Source organism: Pinus tabuliformis, chromosome X, assembly GCF_031772625.1.
Source record: "Pinus tabuliformis cultivar Carrire ecotype Pingquan chromosome X, CPIR1, whole genome shotgun sequence".
Lineage (NCBI taxonomy): Eukaryota > Viridiplantae > Streptophyta > Pinopsida > Pinales > Pinaceae > Pinus > Pinus tabuliformis.
The window spans coordinates 246,458,560-246,483,716 of record NC_142308.1 but is presented as its reverse complement, the minus strand read 5'-3'; the positions used below and the strand labels follow the sequence as shown (position 1 = coordinate 246,483,716).

The window sequence follows — 25,157 nt, the reverse complement described above, 5'->3', positions numbered from 1 at the left end:
ATGTCACTTTTGATGAAGATTCTACTCTTAGAAAGATTCGAGATCTTCCTATCCCTAGGAAGGACAATGATGACTCTGATGCAAAAAAGCAGGTTGAACCTCCGTCTGATGAACCGATGCTCGATGTGGAAGGTCCGATGGATCCCATTGATCCACCTCCTAGTGAGCTCTCTACTTCAAGAAAAAGTCCTTTTTGGCACAAAGATACTCTTGAAGATGCTGAGAAACATATTGCACCGAGGGGGACATTTCGTGAAAGCAAGAATCTGAATAGGTACCAAGGGTACTTAGCTACCATGAGTACCATTGTACAATCTGAGCCTTGCACATTCGAAGAAGCCGTGAAGCAACAAGTTTGGAAGGATGCAATGAACGAGGAGTATGAGTCGATCATGAAGAATGATGTCTGGGATGTGGTTCCTAGACCCAAGGACAAGTCTGTGGTCACTTCAAAATGGCTCTACAAGATCAAACATGGCGTTGATGGGAGTGTTGAAAAGTTTAAGGCCATATTTGTTGCTTGAGGCTTCTCTCAAAAGGAAGGAGTAGACTACGATGAGATATTTGCACCGGTTGCCCGATATACCACCATCCGTTCGATTATAGCCCTTGTTGCTTCGCAAGGATGGAGCCTACACCAGATGGATGTCAAAACTGCCTTCTTGCATGGTTCGCTTAAGGAGGAAGTATATGTGGAACAACCTAAGGGGTTCGAGGTTCAAGATCGTGAGACACATGTATGCAGGTTAAAGAAAGCCCTCTATGGGTTGAAGAAAGCCCCTAGGGCTTGGTATGAGAGGATCGATAGCTATCTTATGAAGCTGGGATTTACAAGGAGTGATGCTGACCTAAACCTATACTTCAAGGTTGAAAAGGACAGACCTCTCATTCTGGTCCTTTATGTGGATGATCTCTTTCTTACTGGTGATGACCCTCTCATTCATCAATGCAAGAGGGAGGACTGATGCATTATTTCCTAGCGCTGGAGGTCTAGCAAAAGCCAGGTGAGATTTTCCTTTCTTAGGGAAAATACATTCTGAAGTTACTTGAGAGATGTGGGATGGTGGATTGCAAGTCTGTGACTACTTCGATGGAACTCAACTTTAAGAAGCTATGTGGAAGTGTTGTTGGGCCTGGATTAGCAAACCCTATCAAGTATCGTCAACTTGTGGGGGCCCTGATGTTCTTGGTCAACTCCTGTCCTGACATATGCTTTGCTGTGAACATGTTGAGTCAATTTATGGTTGAGCCTCATCACATTCATTGGATAACTGCTAAGAATCTCTTGAGATATCTTTGGGGCACAATCCATTATGGATTCAGATACACTGCTGGGAACTTCAGGCTACATGGATATTCAGATGCTGACTGGGTTGGTAGTATGGTGGATCGTAAGAGCACGTCTGGGTGTTGTTTCTCTTTGGGGCGTGATTCCATATCTTGGATGAGCAGGAAGTAAAAATCGATTGCACTAAGCACCGTCGAGGCCGAATACATTGCTGCAAGTATGGCCTGTTGTGAAGCTGTTTGGTTGAGGAAGCTCTTTAGTGAGCTATTTGAGCACGTGCTGGATACCACCGTGATCTTCTGCGACAACCAGAGTGGGATTCGCCTATCAGAGAATCCTGTGTTCCACAACCGCTCCAAGCACATTGATATCAGGTACCACTTTATTCGGGATATGGTACAACGGGGAGCAATAAGGCTCCAACACATTAGAACAAATGAGCAGGTCACAGACATTCTCACAAAGCCTTTGGGGAAGGTCAAATTCTTAACCTTTCAAGAGAGACTTGGAGTTGTGGAACGACCCTCCTATGAGGGTCCCGTATGAGTTGGACACAGAGCTCTGGGAGCTCCTGGGGGCTTGGGGTACTTCTTGGAGCTATGAGTGACCATAGGGTGAGTGGTTCACCTTCCCCTAGTGGGGGTTGGATACAGGGTGAGTGGTTCACCTTCCCCTGTGATACCCCATTACGGTTGACATGTGTGTAGGGTGAGTGGTTCACCTTCCCCTATCCGGACACATGCATGTAGGGTGAGTGGTTCACCTTGCCCTACGATTGACATATGCATAGGATGAGTGGTTCACCTTCTCCTGCTGATGCCCTGGCACACATCCTATCCATGGAGTTCTGGACTCATGGGGAGTACCTCTCATCTAGCCAATGAGTTGGAAAAAGATGGTTAAGGACCATAACAAGACCGATGGATGCATAGTGTACTGCTGTACTCCCTATGACTAGGATGCATGGTGTTCAACAACTTGATCTAGGATCAAGGACTGACTTTAGTCAGTGGAGAGTGGTATGATCTTATGACTCACTCTCGATCACTTCTTCTTCATTATTACTTCATGGTTCAGCAGAGCAGAGCAAGGCAATGATGACAAGGATGGTACATGATGACAGGATGATGGTTGGATTGGCAGTTGGAATTCTCCCTAGTTGAGAGGGAGTGTTAAAATTGGCAACTAGGGTCAAATTCCACCTTAAGACAACTCATATGATGGAGATGATTATTGCATTGGATTCCTCTTTTTGAGAGGTCCAATTTTGATATAAAGATCATCTCATTCTGACAAGCAGAAATGGAATTTTGAATTTATTCTTTCTCATGCACAAATTGTCAAGGTCGGCCTCAGTCAAATGTAGGCTCATAAGCCCAATGGATGTGTCTCCTCACCCTTAACAAAGTGTATAAATAGGAATGGCTGCTCTCTCATTTGGACATCACTCATCTCATCACATCTCTCTCTCTCTCTCCTCCCTTGATTGGTTCGTATAGCTTGGAGGCAACCTCTTCCTACTTTGCACGTGTGAGAGAAGGATGATTTTCTGGGTTAGTCAGCTGGCTGAAAATTTCAGGGAACAGGCCAACGTTGACTAGGATTGTTTGACCAAGCATTGACTTCGATCTTGAGGGCAAAATTCTAATTTTTGAAGGCCGCATTGATTGGCACAGTTTTCGAGGTGATTGGGATAGTTTCACTGGTTTGACATCAGTTTGACTTCAACCTTTGACCGCAGAAATTACAACAACATTTGACAGGTTGATCAAACTGTTTTTGGGCTGACTTTGACCCTCTTGGAAGGTTGAATTATTCTGCTCTTCACTGAGCTGCTTGGAGGACATTTTGGAGTTGCTTTGACCACCGATGACTTTCTGGTTAGGGTTGCAATTGATTGCTGATTTGAAAACACTGTTTTGGGAAATTTAATTTGATATTTGTACTCTCTTTCTGTGCTGAATTATTGAAGAATAATAAGAAGATTTGATCAAAGGGTTTCCCCACATTGGGGTTTTTCCTTGGCATCCGCCATATCTTGTGACCTCTTGTCTTGGTTTGTTTGCTGCACATGTTTTTGTGTTCTATCTGCATTTACTGTCAATGTGTTTTAGTTAATGTTATTGCTACTGGTTGTAACTGGAAATTCTCATTGGGTTGCTAAAGGAACATTGATGTAAATTGTGCTAAAGCAGAGAACATACCATTATTATCTAAAATTAACACATCTCCACCAGAGATGCCTAGCTTCCCTCATACTCCATTGCCGGATTCTCCAACCATTACTCAAACTAATCACCCCTAGGATAATCACTTATTTATGGTACTCACATTCCCTAGATGTCGCAAGTGTCAAAGTGATAACTACTTTATTTTTGATCGTAGACCATTGAGGATATGGGAAGCCATTCCTCTTTCATATAGACCCCAATGGCACTTTCATCTTGAATATCATTGTGGTAACTAGATGGGCTCATTCAGGTCTTATAGGTGGGTAGCCTCTTCCAAGGAGTAACATATTAGAAATATGCGATCTTCCTCTAGATCCTCAGTAGTCTTCTATTCAAAGCTTTATTGTAAATAGTACCAAGGAGAGGTGTTACTAGGCATTTATCCCTTTTAGCCTAGTAGACACATTAATCACTTTTGTCATGGTGACAATTATGAGATATTTTAATGTCATGGATGGGAAAGGTAGTTAAAAGTGTTGAACCATGTACTTTTTCTAATATTAAAGTCACTTGTACTTTATAAAGTGACTTTATGTGTAAACTTTAAAGTACACAATGTACTTTTCTAAAATTAAAGTGAGGTGAAAAATCACTTTATGAGAAAAATAGAAAAATGTACACAACTTGAAAAAAGTACTAGGAGGCTTTTAAGTAATGGAGCCAATGTGTGAGGGGGATCAATTGAGAGAGTTAATCTCAACCACACGTCTTGAGATTTGGAGATTAAATCTCATCCATTGGATCCTAGGTTTAGGGATTCAATCTTTTCTAAGGGATAGAAGGAGAAACGGGAGGCTCATTCTTCACTTCACAGTTGAGAGAGCATGAAGAGAAGAGAGGAGAAACTTCAAGGAGGGAAGGAGAAATTGTAGCCAAGGAAGGAGCACAAATTCCAAGGCATTGACTGTACTAGCAGCATGAAAATTGAGGATCAGAGGCACCATTTTCTAGGAGAGGGGCTGTATGAATTTCAGGGAGATTGGTAGTGCAGAATTCGAGGCAGCAGGCTCGAAAAACAAGGAGCAGACCAACACGCAGTTCGAGGAGGAACATCAATAGTTTGCCCTGAAATTCGTGCTTTGAATTTCGGGACTGTCACCTACAAGCATCGTGTTTTTTGAGGTAGATTTCAGCAGCAGTTTGGCAAAAATTTTGATGAGGTACAATTAGCAGTGGGCGTGGAAATTGAGGCTGATTTTGGGCACAAATTCCAAGGAGTTGAGCTGTGATAAATTGCAGAAATTCTGGGCAAGAGATTTTGTGAAAATCTGAAAGTTTCAGTGGGCACAAATTTCCAAAATTTGCATTTAATGTTATAGCAGAAAAAGGGAGATAAGTACAATGAATTTTTGTACTTGTTTTGTAATTTCCTAAGCAATAAAATCCTCCTTTGAAGACCGGTTTTCCCCAAGAGGCTGTGGGGTTTTTCTGGGGTCACCTTGACCAAAAACTAGTGTCTCACATGTGTAAATGCTTGCAAAAATTATGTGTTAATTTTCAGCTGATAGGAAAGTGAAAAATTGTAGAAGTACTCTTTGAATGTTTACAATTAATGCATACTGAAATTTATATCAGCATGACAAAACATGTGGGTTGGGCCTAAACAACACATGCAAACTTGTAAACTGGGTTAAGGGTGCAAATCATAATTTTTCTACATGGTATCAGAGCAAAGTTGAGCCAAGTTGAGGCTTAAATCTTCATTTTCAGTCAGTTGATAAAGAGGGCAGCAAGCTACTAAAGTCTTCAAACAGTGAACCATACCTTTGAAACTTTGCCAGAAACCCAAAGACTTTAGCAGTTCAGAGGGAGGTTGGTTCTAGCTTCCAGATTTGCTTCATTTTGTTGGTTGTGGGGTCATGGCTACTGGGTTGAGAGTAGAGGACAGATTGATGGGGGTTGAAAACTTTGGCCCATGGAAGGAGAGGATCATGCTTTTACTGGAGGAGGTGGAAGTGTGGGATGTTGTTGAAGCAGCTGTGCAAGCACCCACTGATCCAGCTCAGTTGGTGGAGTTCAACAAGAAGAATGTGAAGGCAAAGAGGATCCTTCTAGATGCCATCAAGGACCATTTATTCCCTCATGTTTCATGGATGAGATATGCATATCAGATGTGGGAGTCCTTGGTCTTGTTGCACCAAAGTTCTAATGAGAATAGGAAGATGGTGTTGAGACAAAAACTACGCAACACCAAGATGACCAAGACCGATAGTGTGACATCTTTCCTCACCAGAGTCTCACAGGTGAAGGATGAGTTAGCTGCTGTTGGAGAGGTTGTTCCAGAGGAGCAGTTGGTTCGGATTGCCTTAGATGGGTTCACCAAGAAGTGGGATGGTTTTATCCATGGCTTGGTGGCTAGAGAGCACTTTCCTGGTTGGAGGAGGATGTGGGATGATTTCATCCAAGAGGAGACCAGGAGGAGTGTGAGAGGTGGCAGCGAGATTGGTGGGGGAGGTGAAGAGGAGAATGTTGCTCTTGTGGCAAAGGGCAAGAAGGGCAAGAAGATGAAGGGGTCTTCTAGTGGAGCAAAGTAGGAGAAGGGGAAGCAGAAGGCTAAGGAGAAGGACGTGAGCAACGTGAAATGCTTTGCTTGTGGGAAGATGGGTCTCTATGCTGTTCATTGTCCCAACAAGAATGGTAAGAAGAAACAGGGACTTGCAACTTCAGCAAATGTGGATGATTTTGCGACTATGTTTGATTCAGAGTGTGCTTTGGTGGTGAGTTTAGTCACTCATGTCACGTCTTCCCTGCATGGTTCATAGACAGTGGATCATTTTGCCATATGACCGGAGTTAGAGAGCACTTCACGAGTCTTTTGGAGGATGGCATTGACTTGGAGGTTGTGCTTGGTGACAACTCCAAAGTCAAGGTGGCAGATATGTGACAATTTCATTTGAGGGAGACATCACCTCCTCTGAAGGTGAAAAATGTTCTTTATGTTCGAGGGTTGAAGAAGAGTTTGATATCAGTCTCTAGCTTGGAGGACAGGGGGTATGAGGTACTGTTCCGAAAGGGACAAGTGTTGATATATCCCAGAGGATCCAGTATCGAGTTTGCTCATGTGATTGGAGCTCGTAGTGGGATACTATACAAACTTTTATTTCAGCCTCTTCGAGCTATGGTAGTGCAGACCAATAGCAATGATTTATGTGAGCTGTGGCATAGGAGGATGGCCCACTTGCACCATGGAGCTTTCAAGATGTTGAGGGAGATGGTTACAGGGTTGCCTGATTTCAGCACAGAGCATCATGACGTGTGTAGGGGGTGTGCTTTGGGAAAATACACCAAGACACCTTTCTAGAGCAGTGACGACAAAGCTGCAGGTATCCTTGATTTGATTCATTATGACGTATGTGGTCCTAGGTCCCATGTTTCATTGAGTGGATATGAGCACTAAGTGACATTCATTGGTGACCAGTCTAGGAGGACCTGGATTTACTTCTTGAAGATCAAGGATGAGGTCTTTTGGCGATTCCAAGAATTCAAGGCTCTTGTGGAGAACTAGACAGGGGGAGGCAGATCAGAGTGTTGAGATCAGACAATGGGGTGGGTACACTTCAGCAGAGATGAGATATTTTGTGGGACTGCTGTCATCAAAAGGGAGCTCATTGTGACTTATAACTCTCAGCAGAATGGGGTGGCAGAGAGGAAGAACAAGACCATTGTGGGTGTAGCTAGAGCCATGTTGCATGATCTGAGTTTACCTTTCTTCTTGTGGGCCGAGGTGTGTGACATTGTTGTTTATTTCTAGAACAGAAGCCCACATATAGTCTTGGGGAGTAAGACTCCTGAGGAGGTGTATATTGATAAGAAGTCGAAAGTTTGGCACATCAGGATATTTGGGTGCCTTACATATTCACATGTCCCTTAGGAGAAGAGGACGAAGTTGGAAGTTGGAACCCATTGCAGAGAGGGGTATCCCAGTGGGTTACAATGAGACCAGCAGAGCTTATTGCATATATCTTCTTGCATAGAGGAAGATTGTCTTGAGGAGGGATGTGACGTTTGAGGAGGAGAGGGCTTTGAGGAGGTCTCGGGAGGTTGATCAGGTAGAGCAGCAGGCTTCTCAACAGGGGACCACACCATAGGTTTCAGGTGTATTAGGTGGTACGTCAGGATTAGGGGGTTCACCTTCTTCTGGGTTGACAGATTCATAGGGCACAGTTTTGCCTGGTAACGAATCATCTGGTGCAGGTTCATCAAGCACAATATCTCAGAGTTCATGATCTCCCTTGGTTATTTCATAGCCTTCCTCACCAGGAGGATAAGCACTAGTTGAGGATTTTCCCATACCACCACAGGAGACTACTGCAGGGAAGAGGAGGCCAATGGCTTTGGGAGACCTTGAAGGAGGCTCAAGAGGTAGTGGGGAGACCCAAGTGGTCAGTGAGGGAGAGTAGTCTGCTAGAGAGGTTGGGTGGCTTTGTGGCAGATGTTGTGGAGAGTTGGAGACAGAGCCAACTAGTTTTGAGGCTGCTAGACAATAGATTTGGAGGGATGCCATGGTGGAGGAATATGTCTCTATCATGAAGAATGATGTCTGGGAGGTAGTGCCATGTCTTGATGGGAAGTTAGTTGTGACTTCGAGGTGGCTCTACAAGGTCAAACATGCTGCAGATGGCAACATTGAGAAGTTCAAAGCTCGGTTTGTGGCATCGAGGTTCTCACAAGGAGAGGGAGTTGACTATGAGGAGACCTTTGCACCGGTCGTTTGCTATACTTCCATTAGAGTAATGATATCTATAACAACGAAGATGGGATGGAAGATTCACTAGATGGATGTGAAGACCACCTTTCTCAATGGTGCTATACATGAGGAAGTGTACATTGAGCAACCTGAGGGCTTTGAGTTGCATGGGAGGGAGTCTCATGTATGTAGGTTGAAGAAATCCTTGTATGGACTGAAGTAGGCACTGAGGGCATGGTACGAGAGGATAGATGCCTACTTGCAACAGATGGGATTCTAGAAGAGTGATGCAGATTTAAACCTATACTTTATCCTGGTAGATGATGATCCACTCATTTTGGTACTATATGTGGATAACTTATTTATCACAGGTGAGGATAGTCTCATCTAGCACTGCAAGAGAGATCTTGCTTTAGAGTTTGTTATGATTGATATGGGGTTGATGCATTACTTTTTGGGGTTGGAGGTCTGGCAGGAGGCTAGGCACATCTTTGTGGGCCAAGGTAGGTATGTAGGAGATATCTTGAGGAGATTTCGTATGGATGGTTGTAGGCCTATGGCTACTCCTATGATCATCAACTAGAAGAAGCTTCATGAAGTTGATTCCGAGTTGGTGGATCCCACTTTGTATCGTCAGTTGACTGGGTCATTGATGTATTGGGTCAACACTAGACCAGATATTTGTTTTGCAGTCAACACATTGAGTCAATTTATGATGGAGCCTAGGAGAGTACACTGGGTGGTTGCAAATCATATGTTGAAGTACTTACATGGCACAATGGATTATGGTTTGGACTATGTCAGATGTGCTGGAGTCAGGTTGATTGGTTGCACAGACTCAGATTGGGCTGGCAGTGCAAGTGACTGGAAGAGTACTTCCAGATGTTGTTTCTCATTGGGCTCGACAGTTTTGTGATGGTACAACAGGAAACAAAAGTCAGTGGCATTGAGTAGCGCAGAGGGACAGTATATGGAAACTAGTCAGGTAGGGTGCGAGGCATTATGGCTTCGCAAGTTGCTTCATGAATTATTTAGTCAAACGCTGAGACCAACTACGATTTACTGTGACAATCATAGTTGTATTAAACTCTCTGAGAATCCAATATTTCACGATCGATCAAAGCATATAGAGATCAAATACCACTTCATCAGAGACTGGGTTCAAAGAGGAGCAATGAAGCTTGAGTATATATCCACTGATGAGTAGGTAGCAGACATTCTCACCAAGTCTTTACCAAGAGGCAAACATGTTTTCTTCAGAGACAGGATGGGAATGGTGAGCAACACCTTCCCGGTTAAGAGGGAGTGTTGGAAATAGTTCCAACGAGAGGTGTTACTAAGCATTTATCCCTTTTAGCCTAGTAGACACATTAATTACTTTTGTTTTCGTGACATTTATGAGTTATATTAATGTCATGGGTGGAAAAAGTACTTAAGAGTGTTGTACCATGTACTTTTGCTAATATTAAAGTCACTTGTACTTTATAAAGTGATTTTATGTGTAAACTTTAAAGTACATAGTGTACTTTTCTAATATTAAAGTGAGTTGAAAAATCACTTTATGAGAAAAATAGAAAAAGGTACACAACTTGAAAAAAGGTATTAGGAGGCTTTTAAGTAATGGGGCCAATGTGTGAGAGGGGTCAATTGAGAGAGTTAATATCAACCACACATCTTGAGATTTGGAGATTAAATCTCATCCATTGGATTCTAGATTTAGGGATTCAATCTTTTCTAAGGGACAAAAGGAGAAAATGGAGGCTCATTCTTCATTTCACACTTGAGAGAGCGTGAGGAGAAGAGAGGAGAGGAGACACTTCAAGGAGGGAAGGAGAAATTGTAGAGGAGAAATTGCAGCCAAGGAAGGAGCACGAATTCCAAGGCATTGACTGCACTGGCAACACGAAAATCGAGTAGAGGCACGTTTTTCTAGGAGAGAGGTTGCATTAATTTTGAGGAGATTGGTAGCGAAGAAATAGAGGCAGCAAAAAATGGAGCAGACTAGCACGCAGTTTGAGGAGGAGAACAACAGTCTTGAAATTCGAGGCACGAATTTCAGGACTATCACCTACAAGCATTGTGTTTTTCAAGGTAGATTTCAACAACAGTATGGGACGAATTTCGAGGAGGTACAATTACCAGTTGGCACAGAAATTGAGGCAGATTTTGGGCATGAATTTCAAGGAGCCGAGCTGTGATAAATTGCAGAAATTCTGGGCAAGAGATTTTGTGAAAATCTCAAAGTTTCAGTGGGCACAAATTTCCAAAAATTGCATTTAATGCTACAGCAGAAAAAATGAGACAAGTACAGTGAATTTTTGTACTTGTTTTGTAATTTCCTAATTAATAAAATCCTCCTTTGAAGACAGGTTTTCCCCAAGAGGCTGTGGGGTTTTTTCGGGGTCACCTTGACCAAAAACTAGTGTCTCATATGTGTAAATGCTTGCAAAAATTATGTGTTAATTTTCAGCTGATAGAAAAGTGAAAATTTGTAGGAGTGCTCTTTGAATCTTTACAATTAATGCATGCTGGAATTTATATCAGCATGACAGAACATGTGGGTTGAGCCTAAACAACACACACAAACTTGTAAACTGGGTTAAGGGTGCAGATCATAATTTTTCTACAAGCTTCTTTCATTCGACCTTAGATTATAGCGGAGCTAGTTCTAGTGGACCTTGATACACTCACATTGTTATAATTTAGGGCCTTGGGTACACACCCTCTGTGAACATCTTTATCCCAAACCCATTCTTTACTCCTACGGTTTAGTGCTTAGTGCTAAGATTTTATCTCTTTGCTTAGATTAGTACTTCAGATTTTGCTTCTTGCTTTGTATAGGAGTCATGCTTGCACTTCCACATTGTATTGACAATATTATATTTAGTAGTTCCATTGACCTATTATTGTGGTCATTTGTTGGACATTAATCGAATTATCTTATCTTATTTATGCTGTTGGATTTGAATTTGGGTCATTATTGCAGTTCCTTCACATCTCTGCTATCAGACCACTATGCAGATGTAGCTTTAGAATTTAATTCTACACATTATGCTAGGAACAATTATTTCTTCTTAGAGTGTATAATGGTACTAAGTTACTAACGTATTTGGGTTTGATAATTGTTGTCCTAAACTAAATTGTTGGTAATTGCCTACCGAATCAACCACCTCCATGAGCTCCTCCTTTACCTTCAAAGTTGCCACCACCAACTACTCACCCTTTCATTGTTGTTGTAATCTACACCTCCATGTTCCCATATCCACCACCAATGCTTGCCTCTCTATCGGTGCCCCCTCTTGCATGTTCTTCTCCCCCAAAACAACAACAGTTGCAGCCTAGCCCTTTAGCTATGTTGCCACCACCACCAACTCCTTGCTCCCACTATATGTCCATCTCCTACACCACCCCCAACTCTTCCTCCTTCGCCAAATCCCTCGCTACGATCATCATCATGGTCATGCCTTATCCCAAATTATTCCCAATTACACTAGCAAAGCCAACTTTGATCCATGCACCTTTAAATAAAGTGGGTTTGGGTTTATGTTGTTCAAGAAAATAGTACTTCTACCACTACAAAGATGACAGTCAAACCTACAGTGAGAAGCATGAGTTTCAATTCCATAGTTGCTAATTCCAACTCTAGACCCGTTCGTCATTGGAATGATGATGTTAGTTTGTATTGCATGATTAATTTTCTTGCCCAATCGTTGAATTTTGGGAAAATATTTAATAGTGAACATAATCTATTGAAATAACAAAGTTGTGAAAATCTATGTGCCGAGTAATATGTAGTTGAGGGATGGTCAAAATATATCCAAATATTTTGTTGGGATACATCTTTTGATTGGTAGGTATGCAATCACCTTTTGAATTTGGTGGCAAAGGAAGGCACAATCCTTCACTAAAAGTTGGTTTACACATATAGGTTTTGAGGGCAAATATTTTTGTTATGTTGTGTGTTTTTTGTATTGTAGTCTATTTCATATGTCACAGTAGTTAAAGCTCAAACTGTTGTGCTTTTATTTCTGTTTAAGCATTAAAAATACAAGAAGATAGTCACATAATCGAGAATATGTTTATTGTACTAAGATTAAGTTTAGGTCTATTGTGGCGAGCTGACCATTGGAATATCCTATTCAGTACCATACCATATGGGTATCAGAGTAGGTTTATTTGGACATTTTTTGGTTTGAGTGCACTATTTGCTCACTCAACTAAAATATCCAAGCTTGCAAGGAAGTTTTACCTTGTTGATCTTTAGATTGGCACAAGAAAGGTTAGAAACTACTGTAATCCTAAGAAATGGAAGAAGAGCACTAGGAAAAACCCGTAGATGAAGGATAAATAAGATGAAGTAGGGCACAAGAAAGGTTAGTAAGTTACCACAATCCTTAGAAATAGAAAAAGAACACAAGGAGAGCACTAGGAAAGACTTGTAGATGAAGGTGAAATGGGATTTTTGAGATTGTAAGCTCAAGAAATTTGATATTTTTAGGAGCATGGCTGTCCTTTATTTATGCTAATCTTTATTTTCTACTGCTCTTCTTCTATTTCTAAGCAAAGACCCATAGATAAAGGAGAAATAAGATTCGTGAGGGCACAAGAAAGGTTAAGAAGTTACCACGATCCTTAGAAATAGAAGAAGAGCATAAGAAGAACACTAGGAAAGACTATTTTTGGTCAAGTTGACCCTGGAAAAACCCCACAACCTCTTGGGGAAAACTGGTCTTCAAAGAATTCTTAGATTGCTTTTGAAGGAAATTAATACATAGAGAGAAAATCAAACTTATCTCCCTTATTATCTTGCTCAAATCACTACCAGGTTACATTGAGAAATGAGTTTTCTCTCAGTCTTAAACTCAGACTGTCTTAGCTTTGTCTTCTCAAACTGAGCATACAGGTCCTGGCAGTTGCTGCCTGCTCTCCAACTGTAAACAAACTTAAACAGTGAGCTGATTGCTGCCTCCTCTGTGACTGTAAACAACCTTGAACAACGAGTTGAAGGTGACCTGGAAAATACGCTGACAGGGAGCTCCTTTCTCGGCCTTCTTTCCACTCAAAGCTCAGCCTGAACTCCTGCTAACTCGATCTGAATCTTCTGTTTAGACTTGAACTCGACCTAAGAATCACCACAGATTTCGGCCTGTACTTGGCCTGGAAGACGCCCTGAAAATTGCCCTGAAGCTGATACCCGGAATTTTCGGGATATGTGCCAGCACTTGCTGCTTGAAATTTTTGGGATCTGTGCCAAAATCTGCTGCCCTAAATTTTTGGGACCTATGCCAGAAAGTGCTGACCGAAATTTTTGGGATCTGTGCCTGAAATCTCAGATTAAGTTCTAGGGCTGCTCACTGTCTTGGTTTGGTGTGTGAACTCCTTTCCTTTGAAGCAATATCTTTCTCTTTGCTCACCTTGCCCTCTTCTCAATGGCTCTCATGAGAAAATGGAAAATGAAGAATGAGATCAATTTTCCCTCTTTTGTTTCTTTGGAAAAGATTGAATCACTAAACCTAGGATCCAATTGTTCAGATTTAATCTCCAAATCTCAAGATGTGTGGTTGAGATCATTTCTCCCAAATGAACCCTCTCACAAATTGGCCCCATCACTTAAAGGTCTCTTAATACCTTTTTCAAGTTGTGTACCTTTTTCTATTTGTCTTATAAAGTGTTTTTTCAACTCATTTTAATATTAGAAAAGTACACTATGTACTTTACACATAAGTCACTTTATAAAGTACAAGTGTGTTATGAAAATAAATTATGTACAAATAATGTAAATATAGATAATAACACTACATCAAAACAATAATTAATTAGTGATTAGTTTAGTGAAGAGGGGTGTCCCCAAAGGACATGACTGTTCATAAAGGGACACCTGCCTAGGTATATAAAGCAGACCCTCATTATAACATTGAACCATCACTTGCACATTTTTATATATAATAAATTATTATTACCAATACCTTTGTGTATTTTTACATTAAAAGTCAACAAGCTATAAGTTTGGTTGCTTCAGTGGTATCATAGCCATGCAGGACTTTGAGCATTATCCACCGCAAAATATAATCATGTGAGTCTTTGAACGTTGTTCGCCGCACAATATGCCATTACGTTTATGACCTGACTTCGTGGAGCAGTTTAGTAAAATTCAAGAAGCATTTCAGCGTTTAGAAAAATCATGTGCCAAAGCTACAACATGTTTTAAGAAAAGTTGTGCAGAAATCAATAATAAGGAAGATGATAGCGACAGTGAAGAAACGAAACAAGGTGAAGCATTAGATGATTGTAATGTTGAAGATGAAGATGTTGCAGAAAATGATCAAGATGATTTCGAGGAAGCTGATATAGATCAAGATGATGATCCAAATGAAGATGATGTGGATGAGGACTATCTTGAGAAACAAGAAGATGAAGCAATATCTGATTGTAATAACAAAGATGAAGATGATGCACAAGGTCATAGTGTTGTAGATGAATATATAGAAGATTAAAATGATGGAAAAGTGGAAATTGACGATCCTTTTAGGCCACCTCATGACGATTCCTTTTCAGTAGAATCATCCAGTGCAAATAAAAGCATGGCAACAAAAGAAAGAGAGTTGAGTATCACTGTTAGACCTATCGATGAAAACTATGGAAAGTTTAGACCAACCTTTTGAACAATTAATAAAAAAAGGGTTGCGGATGAGTCGAAATCTACGTGGCAAGATAATGCATATCTTAGTGATACGTGCCTTGCCAAATTTACTGAGGAAAAAGCACATTTGGCAAGTCACGGAATAGATAATGATGAATATTTATCAAGGGCCAGCCTTGGCTATGATAAAGAAGACGTTTTTCAAACTCTTGTTACTAATGAAATTGAGAGAGACTTGAGTTCAGCAATTGGAACTGAGGTTGTGACAAATCATGGGAGGATAGATGGTATGATATTGGATAGGCCCAATGTAGGTCATCTCTTTCCAGTACAAGGTCAAGGTGAGAATAAGAATAGAGCTATTTTGGTGGATAATCAGAATGATAAACTTGACAGGGAAGACACCCAACTTAAATTTCATAAATAGATTGACCTTGAAGACGAGGACCTTGGAGAAAATTTGAAGGGTGACTTTGGGATTGATAAGGTCAAAATTGAAATGTTGCGAGATCATATCCGCACAAACAAAATTTACATATTGTCCTTGAATTCATGGAGAATGATCTTGAGATTGCTATAGAAGACAGAAACATAGTTCTCTCCCTAGTTGATATAAAATCCTATATGCAAATGACATTGAAGGGGCTTGCTGTTTGCCATAAAAATGGGTTTTGCACAGGGATATGAAACCAAATAACTTGTTGATTGCTTATGATATAACAAATATGACCTGCTTTCAGACTTTCTTACTGTGTGTTACTTTAGAATATTGGTGCCATCACTGTAACCAATGGGTGCTCCCTCTCTGCGGTGGAGATATTGAGACTAGTTGCTTTGTCTGTGACAACGACTTCATAGAACGAATCGAGCGAGAGGCCGTAGATTATTTTTCCTACCCTCAGCCAGTCATGGAAATTCCAAAGAATGATATCCAACGAAACAATTACAACGTGCGACCAACTTCTGCAACTGCAATAGAAGCGATGCCCACCTTTACCGTTTCACGAGAGCACTTACCTGCCAATTGCACGGTATGCCTGGAGGACTTTCAAGTAGGAGAGGTGGCAAGTGAGATGCCATGTCAGCACTTCTACCATTCCGAGTGTATCGTCTGGTGGCTAGCGTGGCACAATTCTTGCCCCTTTTGCCGCTACCAGATGCCCATCGAGGAACCCGAAGAGTCCATGTCAAACAACCAACACGTTGACAGGAGGCTTCCACTTTTTGTTACCCAAAGACTTCTCCGCATCACACGCCTCCATCCCTGCTCATCTGTCACCCATCACTTGTTCAACTTACTTATCCGACGCTGGAATAAACACATTATAGTTACGTTGATGTTCCAACAAATTCGTGGCTACCTCTGCCTTGTGTCTCGTGCCCCCTGCCTGTCCGAGCTATCCCTGTCAACAAGGGCCGAATAAGACAACCGCCTTTAACCACTTGTCGTTGCTTACCCGTTGTCCACTTTGTCATTGTATTCATGCCCGGTCAACCCAGTTCCACCATTTTGTAGAGTCGTGTCTGCCCTTTAAACAATATAACTTTTAATTATATAAAGTTTAATTATATAAACATTAAACTATATAAATTTTAATTATATGATTATATTTTATATTTTATAATTATATAATTTTAATATATAGTTTACAACTATATAATTAATTTATTTAAAAAAATATTATTATAAAAAAATTGAACAACCCTAATCCCAAGGTGGTACTATCAACGATTACACATGCCAAAATGATGTGGTCAAATGAAGAAATTATTAGTGGTCAAGTGAAGAGAAGACATTCATAGTGGATAAGAGATCAAGTCCTTGCATCAACAAGCTTTGAGGACAAAGCTTTTTGAAGGGGAAGGCAATGTTATGAACATAAATTATGTAAAAATAATGTAAATATAGATAATAACACTACATCAAAACAATGATTAATTAGTGACTAGTTTAGTAAAGATGTGTGTCTCCAAAGGACACGACTGTTCATAAAGGGACATTTGCCTAGGTATATAAAGCAGGCCCTCATTGTAACATTGAACCATCACTTGTACATTTTCATATATAATAAATTATTATTACCAATACCTTTGTGTATTTTTACATTAAAAGTCAACAAGCTATAACTTTGGTTGCTTCAAAGTGACTTTAATATTAGAAAAACTACATGGTGCAACACTTCTAAGTATCTTTTCCACCCATGACATTAATATAACTCATAAATTTCACCAAGACAAAAGTAATTAATGTGTTCACTAGGCTAAAAGGGATAAATGCCTTATTACGCCTCTCCTTGGTACTATTTCCAACACTCCCTTTTACCAAGGAAGGTGTTGCTTACCACTCCCATCTTGCCTCTGAAGAAAACATGCTTGCCTCTTGGCAAAGATAGTGAGAATGTCTATTACCTGCTCATCAGTGGATATCTATGTTGCACAGGTTCGTGAACCTGGGGGTGGGGTTCTCGAATTCGTCCCGGGTTCTCGTTCCCAAGTACCGGATTTGGGTACGAGTGCTTCTGAGAAGAACCCATAAGAACCAGGTTCTTCTATGAACAACTGGGTTGTCCATTAAAAAAATTTGGGTTCTTTTGTCTTGACGGGTACGAAGAACCTTGATGATGTGTACTTGGAACCCCAAAATCAAGTTCTTTGGGGTTCATTTTAGTTTTTATTTTTAAAATTTTAATTAATTTAATGGGCTTCCCCTAATATTGCAAGTAGTTAGTTCTTCATCTTGTGAGAGAAATTGGAGTACTTATGCCTTTATCCATTCAGTAAAGAGAAATAGGTTGGGCTCAAAGAAGGCAAAAAACTTAGTGTACATTCATAGCACACTTCGTCTCATATCTCGAAAAGACTCTGGGTACAAAGAGGGTCCTTTCAAGCGATGGGACCAATACATAAATGATGCTATGTGTGTTGACGAGGAGATACAACCAGATGGCCTTACTGAGCTACCTCAAGTTGCTATGGATAAGCAGAAGCCTCAAGATGAGAGTGATTCCTACCTGGAGAGCATGCTAACTAAAGATTTGAGTGATGTTGATAACATGGATGTTGATGACATGACTTGAGGAAGCCATTGTTCGCTATTAGCTATTTTTATTTTCGTATTTTAAAATTCCCTAGTTCTTTTTTGGAGATGCCTTAAGGAAAATTTTGAATGTATTATGACAATGGGCATATCATGATTCTTACTAATATGTGAAGTAAACTCCAATTTGCACATGATACCAAACTAGAAGTTTTGAAATTTCATTGTGAATGTTGAATGTTCAATGATGTGCATGTTTAAATATTTAAAGTTTAAATCATAAATCATAAACCCACGCACCCTGTTTCAAAAAGTGACGTACTTGTCCACGTCCCCATACCCGTCCCCGTCCCCGAAACCACGTTTCCTGGCAACATAGGTGGATATATACTCAAGCTTTACTGCTCCTCATTGAACCTAGTCTCTAATGAAGTGGTATCTGATCTCTATATGCTTTGACTAATCGTGAAATACTGGATTCTCAAAGAGTTTAATACAACTTTGATTATCACAGTAAATCGTAGTTGGTCTCAACATCTGACCAAATAATCCATGAAGCATCTTGCGAAGCCATAATGCCTCGCACCTTGCCTGACTAGCTGCCATATACTTTGCCTCTGCGCTGCTCAATGCCACTGACTTCTGTTTCCTACTGAACCATGACACAACTGCCAAGCCCAATGAGAAACAACATCCAGAAGTACTCTCCCAGTCACTGACACTACCAACCCAATCTGAGTCTGTGCAACCAATCAATATGACTTCGTCACATCTGACATAGTCCAAACCAGGATCCACTGTGCCCTGTAAGTACCTCAACACATGTTTTGCAGCCACCGAGTGTACTCTTTTGGGCTCCATCATAAACTGACTCAAAGTGTTGATTGCATAACAAATATCCAATCTAGTGTTGACTAGATACATCAATGAACCGATCAGTTGACGATACAAAGTGGGATCCACCAACTCAGAATCAACATCATGCAACTTCTTCTAGTTGGTGATCATAGGAGTAGCCATAGACCTACAACCATCCATACAAAACCTCCTCAAGGTATCTCCTGCATACCTGCCCTGGCCCACAAAGATGTGCCCATTCTCCTACCACACCTCCGACCCCAGAAAGTAATGCATCAGCCCCATATCAGTCATATCAAGCTCTTAAGCAAGATCTCTCTTGCAATGCTGGATGAGACTGTCCTCCCCTGTAATAAACAAGTCATCCACATACAATACCAAAATGAGTGGATCGTCACCTACCACGACAAAGTATAGGTTCGAATCTGCATCACTCTTTCGAAATCCCATCTGCTGCAAGTAGGCATTTATCCTCTCATACCATGCCCTCAGTGCTTGCTTCAGTCCATACAAGGCTTTCTTCAGCCTACACACATGAGACTCCCTCCCATGCAACTCAAAGTCCTTAGGCTGCTCAATGCACACCTCCTCTTGTATAACACCATTGAGAAAGGCGGTCTTCACATCCATTTGGTGAATACTCCATCCCATCTCAGCTGTTATAGATATCACTGCTCTAATGGAAGTATAGCGAGCAACATGTGCAAAGGTTTTCTCGTAGTCAACTCCCTCTACTTGTGAGAACCCTTGCACCACAAACCGAGCTTTGAACTTCTCCGCGTTGCCATTGGCACATGTTTGAACTTGTAGAGCCACTTGGAAGTCACAACTGACTTCCCATTAGGACATGGCACTACCTCCCAGACATCATTCTTCATGATAGAGGCATACTCCTCCACCATGGCATCCCTCCAGATCTTCTGTCTAGCGGCCTCCTCAAAACTAGTTGCCTCTGCCTCAACAACATCTGCCACAAAGCCACCCAACCTCTCTGGTGGTTTGCTCTCTCCCTCACTGACTACTTGGGTCTCCCCACTGCCTCCTGAGCCTCCTTCAGGGTCTCCCAAAGCCATCTTGGCTTCCTCTTCCTTGCAGTAGTCTCATGTGATGGTACGGGAAAATCCTCAACTGGTGCCTCTCCTCTAGGCGAGGAAGGCTCTGGAATAACCAATGGAGATCCTAAACTCTAAGATACTGTGCCCGATGAACCTGCACTAGAAACTGAGCCCTGAGAACTTGTCACCCCTGAAGAAGGTGAACCTCCTGATCCTGATGTACCACTTGATGTACCTGAAACCTGTGGTGTGGCCCCTTGTTGAGGAGCCTGCTGCTCTACTTGATCAACCTCTTGAGACCTCCTCAAAGCCCTCTCCTCCTCAAATGTCACATCTTTCCTCAGGTCTATCTTCCTCTGTGTAGGAAGATATATACGGTAGGTTCTGCTGATTTCACTATAACCGACTAGGATACCCCTCTGCAGCGGGTTCCAATTTTGCTCTTCTCCTCAGGGATGTGTGAATATGTAAGGCACCCAAATATCCTGATGTGCCCAACTTTTGGCTTCTTGACTGTATGCACCTCCCCAGGAGAAAGACTTTGTGTGGGCTCTTGTTTTACAAATAAACAACAGTGTTACACGCCTCGTCCCACAAGAAGAAAGGTAAACTCTGATCATGCAACATAGCTCTAGCTGCACCCACACTGGTCCTGTTCTTCCTCTTTGCCACCCCATTCTACTGAGGGTTATAAGGCACAATGAGCTCCCTCTTGATGCCAACACTCCCACAAAAATCCCTCATCTCCGCAGAAGTGTACTCGCCCCCATTGTTTGATCTCAACATCCTGAGTTGCCTCCCTGTCTGGTTCTCCACAAGAGCCTTAAACTCTTGGAATCTCCGGAATACCTCATCCTTGGTCTTCAGGAAGTAAATTTAGGTCCTCTTGGAGTGGTCATCAATGAATGTCACATAGTACTCATATCCACTCAATGAAACATGAGACATAGGACCACATATGTTAGAATGAATCAAGTCAATGATACCTGCAACTTTGCTGTCACTGCTCTGGAAAGGTGTCTTGGTGTACTTTCCCAAAGCACATCCCCTGCACTTGGGATGCATGCATCCTTTTGTACTCGTGGTTTATGTCTTGAAATGTGTTCCAATCTATTTACCTGTTGCTTAGTTGCCTTGGGAAACATACAAATGTTATTGTGATGTTATAGTTTCCTTAGAAGTGTGCTGCTATACTAGTGCTTTGAGAATAACACTCCATAAATACTAACTACTACATCAAAATATTAAAATGGAGCCAACGGGGACTTAATTTAGTCTGACCTATAACAAATTCAAAATTAAATACAATCTCACTTTTTGTGTTGTGATGTTTCTCTCTTTGTCTCGCTTGCCTCTTTGTTGATGTATGTGTGCCAACTAGTTCCTTGGTCTCGCTATCTTGTCGATATGCTCTTGTTGAGTTCACTTGTCATGCATTCGAGATGCCAAATTGTACCTTAGGGTTTGATACCATGTTGTAAAAGCATATTACTAATAGCAAGGAAGAATTTGTTACCATGTTGTAAATGCATATTACTAATAGCAATGAAGAAAGTGCCCTAGTAATGGAAGAGAGAAAATGTTGATAACTCGCATTACTTCTTCGAAAATAGGACATAAAAGAGAGTATAAGCTAAGGTGACTAATCCAAAGCGATTCTTCAAATTCCAATTAATTAAAGCCTAATCAAAAGTAAGTTGAGTTAATTCTAACTTAAACCTAATAGCTATGAATTATGTATTTCATTGACTAAAGTGTTTTCTAGCTGTTATGCACATTGCACGTACATTATCAAAATGGCCCATTTGTAGTTATATATTGTGTAAGGCACCTAAGACTTTGTTAAGAAATTTACTGCATAACATAAATAATTACTGAGAGGAATAAATATAAAAATAACCAGCAACAACCATAAACACAAATGTTTATCCGAGAAAACCCCAAATCTGGGTAAAAATCCAACCTAATAAGATCTCATTAGCATTGGCCAAAACCTTGGCCAATTTTACCAAGTGAGCCTTCACTGCTCACCTCCAGGTCTTGCATTACAATGAAGTCCTTCCAGCATTTTATAAGCTCCATTACATATAATACTACGGGCAGAATACTATGGGTGCACAATACCATGTGCTCCAAAACCATCACTGTTTAACCTGGTCAACTTTGACTCTATCCTGAGTCAAGTTTACCGAACAATTCCCCCCTTAAACTTGACTTGGGGTTCCTTGACTAACTCTAGCCAAACCTGCTAAGTGAGACAATCCCGCTCACTCTAGCTCTTACCCCCCTCAGAGTTTTTATCCGGGGTATTGTTAACCCGACATCCCCCCTATCACCTAGGTCTAACCCAGACTTTACCGGTGATCACCGAGGAGTACACATGCCTTACCAAGTCTTACAGTAGTATGCCCATTTACATGCAATAATTTTGACTTCATTATTATTTTTTTTTGTTTATTGCTGCTGCGATTCTGATCCATCCTCTCTCAATTTGATTTGCTCAAAAACTTCTATCAAACCGCTCCAACTACGAGCCCGACGAGAACCTCGTAGATTCCAGCACCGGTGGCCTCACGTAGCAGAAAACGAACAATTTTCGAAGCCGCATGAACAATTTTCTTCTGCTGACCTGCATGCAGCCCACGCCTACTCCATCTTTCAACACAGCATAGAACACACAAGAAATATCCCTTATCGATTCCCTACAAAAAAATCTCCGAACAAAATCAGCCTTGAATTTTAATATTACCAAAGGTATCTCTCAACCTTCTTTAAATAGCCGCATGAATCCCGAACAATTCGTCAGCATGTTCCAAACTGGTAAATATCGCAAATGCACTGCGATCCTTGGCAGTTACGGCACTATCTTCCGCACATTCTCCTTGAGGTTCTTCCGCGTACGATTGTTCCACCATTATTTTCAGACCCAGATCTGTGAAAAAGCTGCATTGATCTCATTAGGCACTATAAACTCCTGGCATCAAAGAATCCCTTTGAAACCAATATCTGGCTCTGATACCAGTTGTTAAGAAATTTACGGCATAACATAAATAATTACTAAGAGGAATAAATATAAAAATAACCAGCGACAACCATAAACACAAATGTTTATCCGGGAAAACCCCAAATCCGAGGAAAAACCCAACCTAATAAGATCTCATTAGCATTGGCCAAAACCCTGGCCAATCTGACCAAGTGAGCCTTCACTGTTCACCTCCAGGGCTTGCATTACAATGAAGTCCTTTCAGCTTTTTATAAGCTCCATTACATATAATACCACGGGCAGAAGACTATGAGTGCACAATACCATGTGCCCCAAAACCATCACTGTTTAACTTGGTCAACTTTGACTCTATCCTGAGTCAAGTTTACCTAACAGACTTGTAATTGACCTTATCTGCACTCACTTTGGGTTATTGAACTCGGTCTCCTCATTAAGTTCGATAATGTCACAACTTGCCGCTAGACACAAATTCACCCAGGATTTGCACTTAGCCTCATCTGCACCCAATTTGGGATTTTGAATACGGGTCCCCCTATTAAGTTTGATCACTTAGCAACTTGCCATTAGACAACATACCTGTGGGCTTAGTTTTTCTACTTTGTTCAAGTCTTTGCATTGTAATTTGTTTTGTATTAAATCGATGTAATGCGTGCCCATCAATATATCCAACAATTTTGCGCATCCAATGAAAGCCTATGGAATGCTGTCTTGTGCGTAGTGCGTAAATGGAGAGTCCCAACATAGCGGATAGAGGGTAGACATTTTGGATGGAGAATTTTATATTGAGCATCTGTGGACATTGTGTGGCATGAGGCATTAACATTTTGTGTGGCTTAACTAGTCTTTGCAAATTAGAGTAACAATGAATACTTTAATGTCTTAGCCCCCATAGATCCTTGAAAGGGAGGTCCTCAGACTCTTACACAGTTAATGGCAAAGGCAGCTTTCTTCAGGGAAGGGGAACACGGACCTGGTCTGGGAAAAAAGTGTTCAAGTCAGTGTTCATTATGTATGCTCGTCTCTGTTTTGTGTTTTAGCATACTTTTTTTAAGAGAAAATCGTTTCTCCTTGATGATACAGTGAAGAGAAATATTGGATTTTCTATCAAGTTAGATTTTCAAGAACATAATATCCTGCATGCATTTGCGTAAAGATTATATGTGTTGATCTGCAAGGGCAACATGAACTTGGTTTTGAGGAAATTTTATGTCAAGGTTCATTATGTATGCTGTTCTCTATTTTTCGTTTAGCATATTTTATAATAGAAATCTGTTATCCTTCTTGCTGATACGCTTAAGGTATTAGGTCACGGCTTAATAAGTTGGCAAGGACAGCGAACACCATCTGAAGAATATTGTCATATATTGCAGGTGTAACTTAAGTTGTGATGGAGATGTAGATTTCTCAGATAAATATATCCGGCGTAACTACTCTTGGATATAGGCTTGCATTTTCCAGAAAGATGAATATAAAAAGTATTCAGCAAAATAATTTCCATTTAAGATACGTCGTCTTGTGTTTCAAAACATGATGCAGATGAAAAGTTGATATCTATTAAATTCCTAGCATCTATGAAGTGGTGCGTACATACAAACCTTTAGTTACATGATTATTTTAAGAGTCTACGTGAGGAACTAAAGTCAGAATGTTCAGCATAGAAGAAAAGCGTTCTTGACCTTGAATTTACTGAACCTTATCCCGGAGCTTGCGTCTATCTAATTAATTTATGCTTAGGTTTCAAACATGGTGGCTGTGATAATAATAGTATAGTCGTCCAAGTTTCTTCTAAACGTTTATCACTTTATCTTGCATTCGAAGTTCAAAACATGCACACACGATGCTTTAAAATGAGATATTTCAATGCTTTAAGTGGTATTATGCTAATGTTTAAGAGAGTATTTCTGGCATGATTGTGGATTTAATCATATCAACTGTATCACATGGCTATCATTTGTAAATTATTTGCTCACAAAATGGTTGTATAGTTTGAGAAATATAGGTGCATTATATAGTGAGTGAGGTGCATAATGCTGGGTAAATCATTTGTTAAAGCATCTTTTGAAAAATGTGGTTGTGCATTCTACATTGTGGGAAATTAATGCATAATGTTCGTGCTTATCCCTACCTTTTGAATATGCATGAATTTCCAGGGAGATGCATTATGGCTATGCTTTATCCCTGCTTTACAAATATGAATAGATTGGCAATAAAACTATTCACAGTAGAGTCATTCAAAGTCTAAGTCGGGTAAATCACTTGGCGATGAAATGGTTGTTAAAGTATCTTTTAGAAAATGTTGGTGCATTTATAGTAGAATGTGGGAAACGCTTATTGTTTGTGCTTTTCCCTGCATTTTT

General features: G+C 40.7%; 1 protein-coding gene across 1 annotated transcript in view; it reads left to right on the top strand.

Annotated features, from left to right (window-relative positions):
• LOC149139296 (acylphosphatase family) overlaps positions 1–24,707 on the top strand; it is a 30,402-nt gene extending 5,695 nt beyond the window's left edge. The window contains exon 3 of the mRNA XM_089448181.1: positions 24,171–24,707. The gene's annotated coding sequence lies outside the window, so the exon portion shown is untranslated. The remainder of the gene's footprint in view (positions 1–24,170) is intronic.
• Positions 24,708–25,157: the final 450 nt, after the last annotated feature.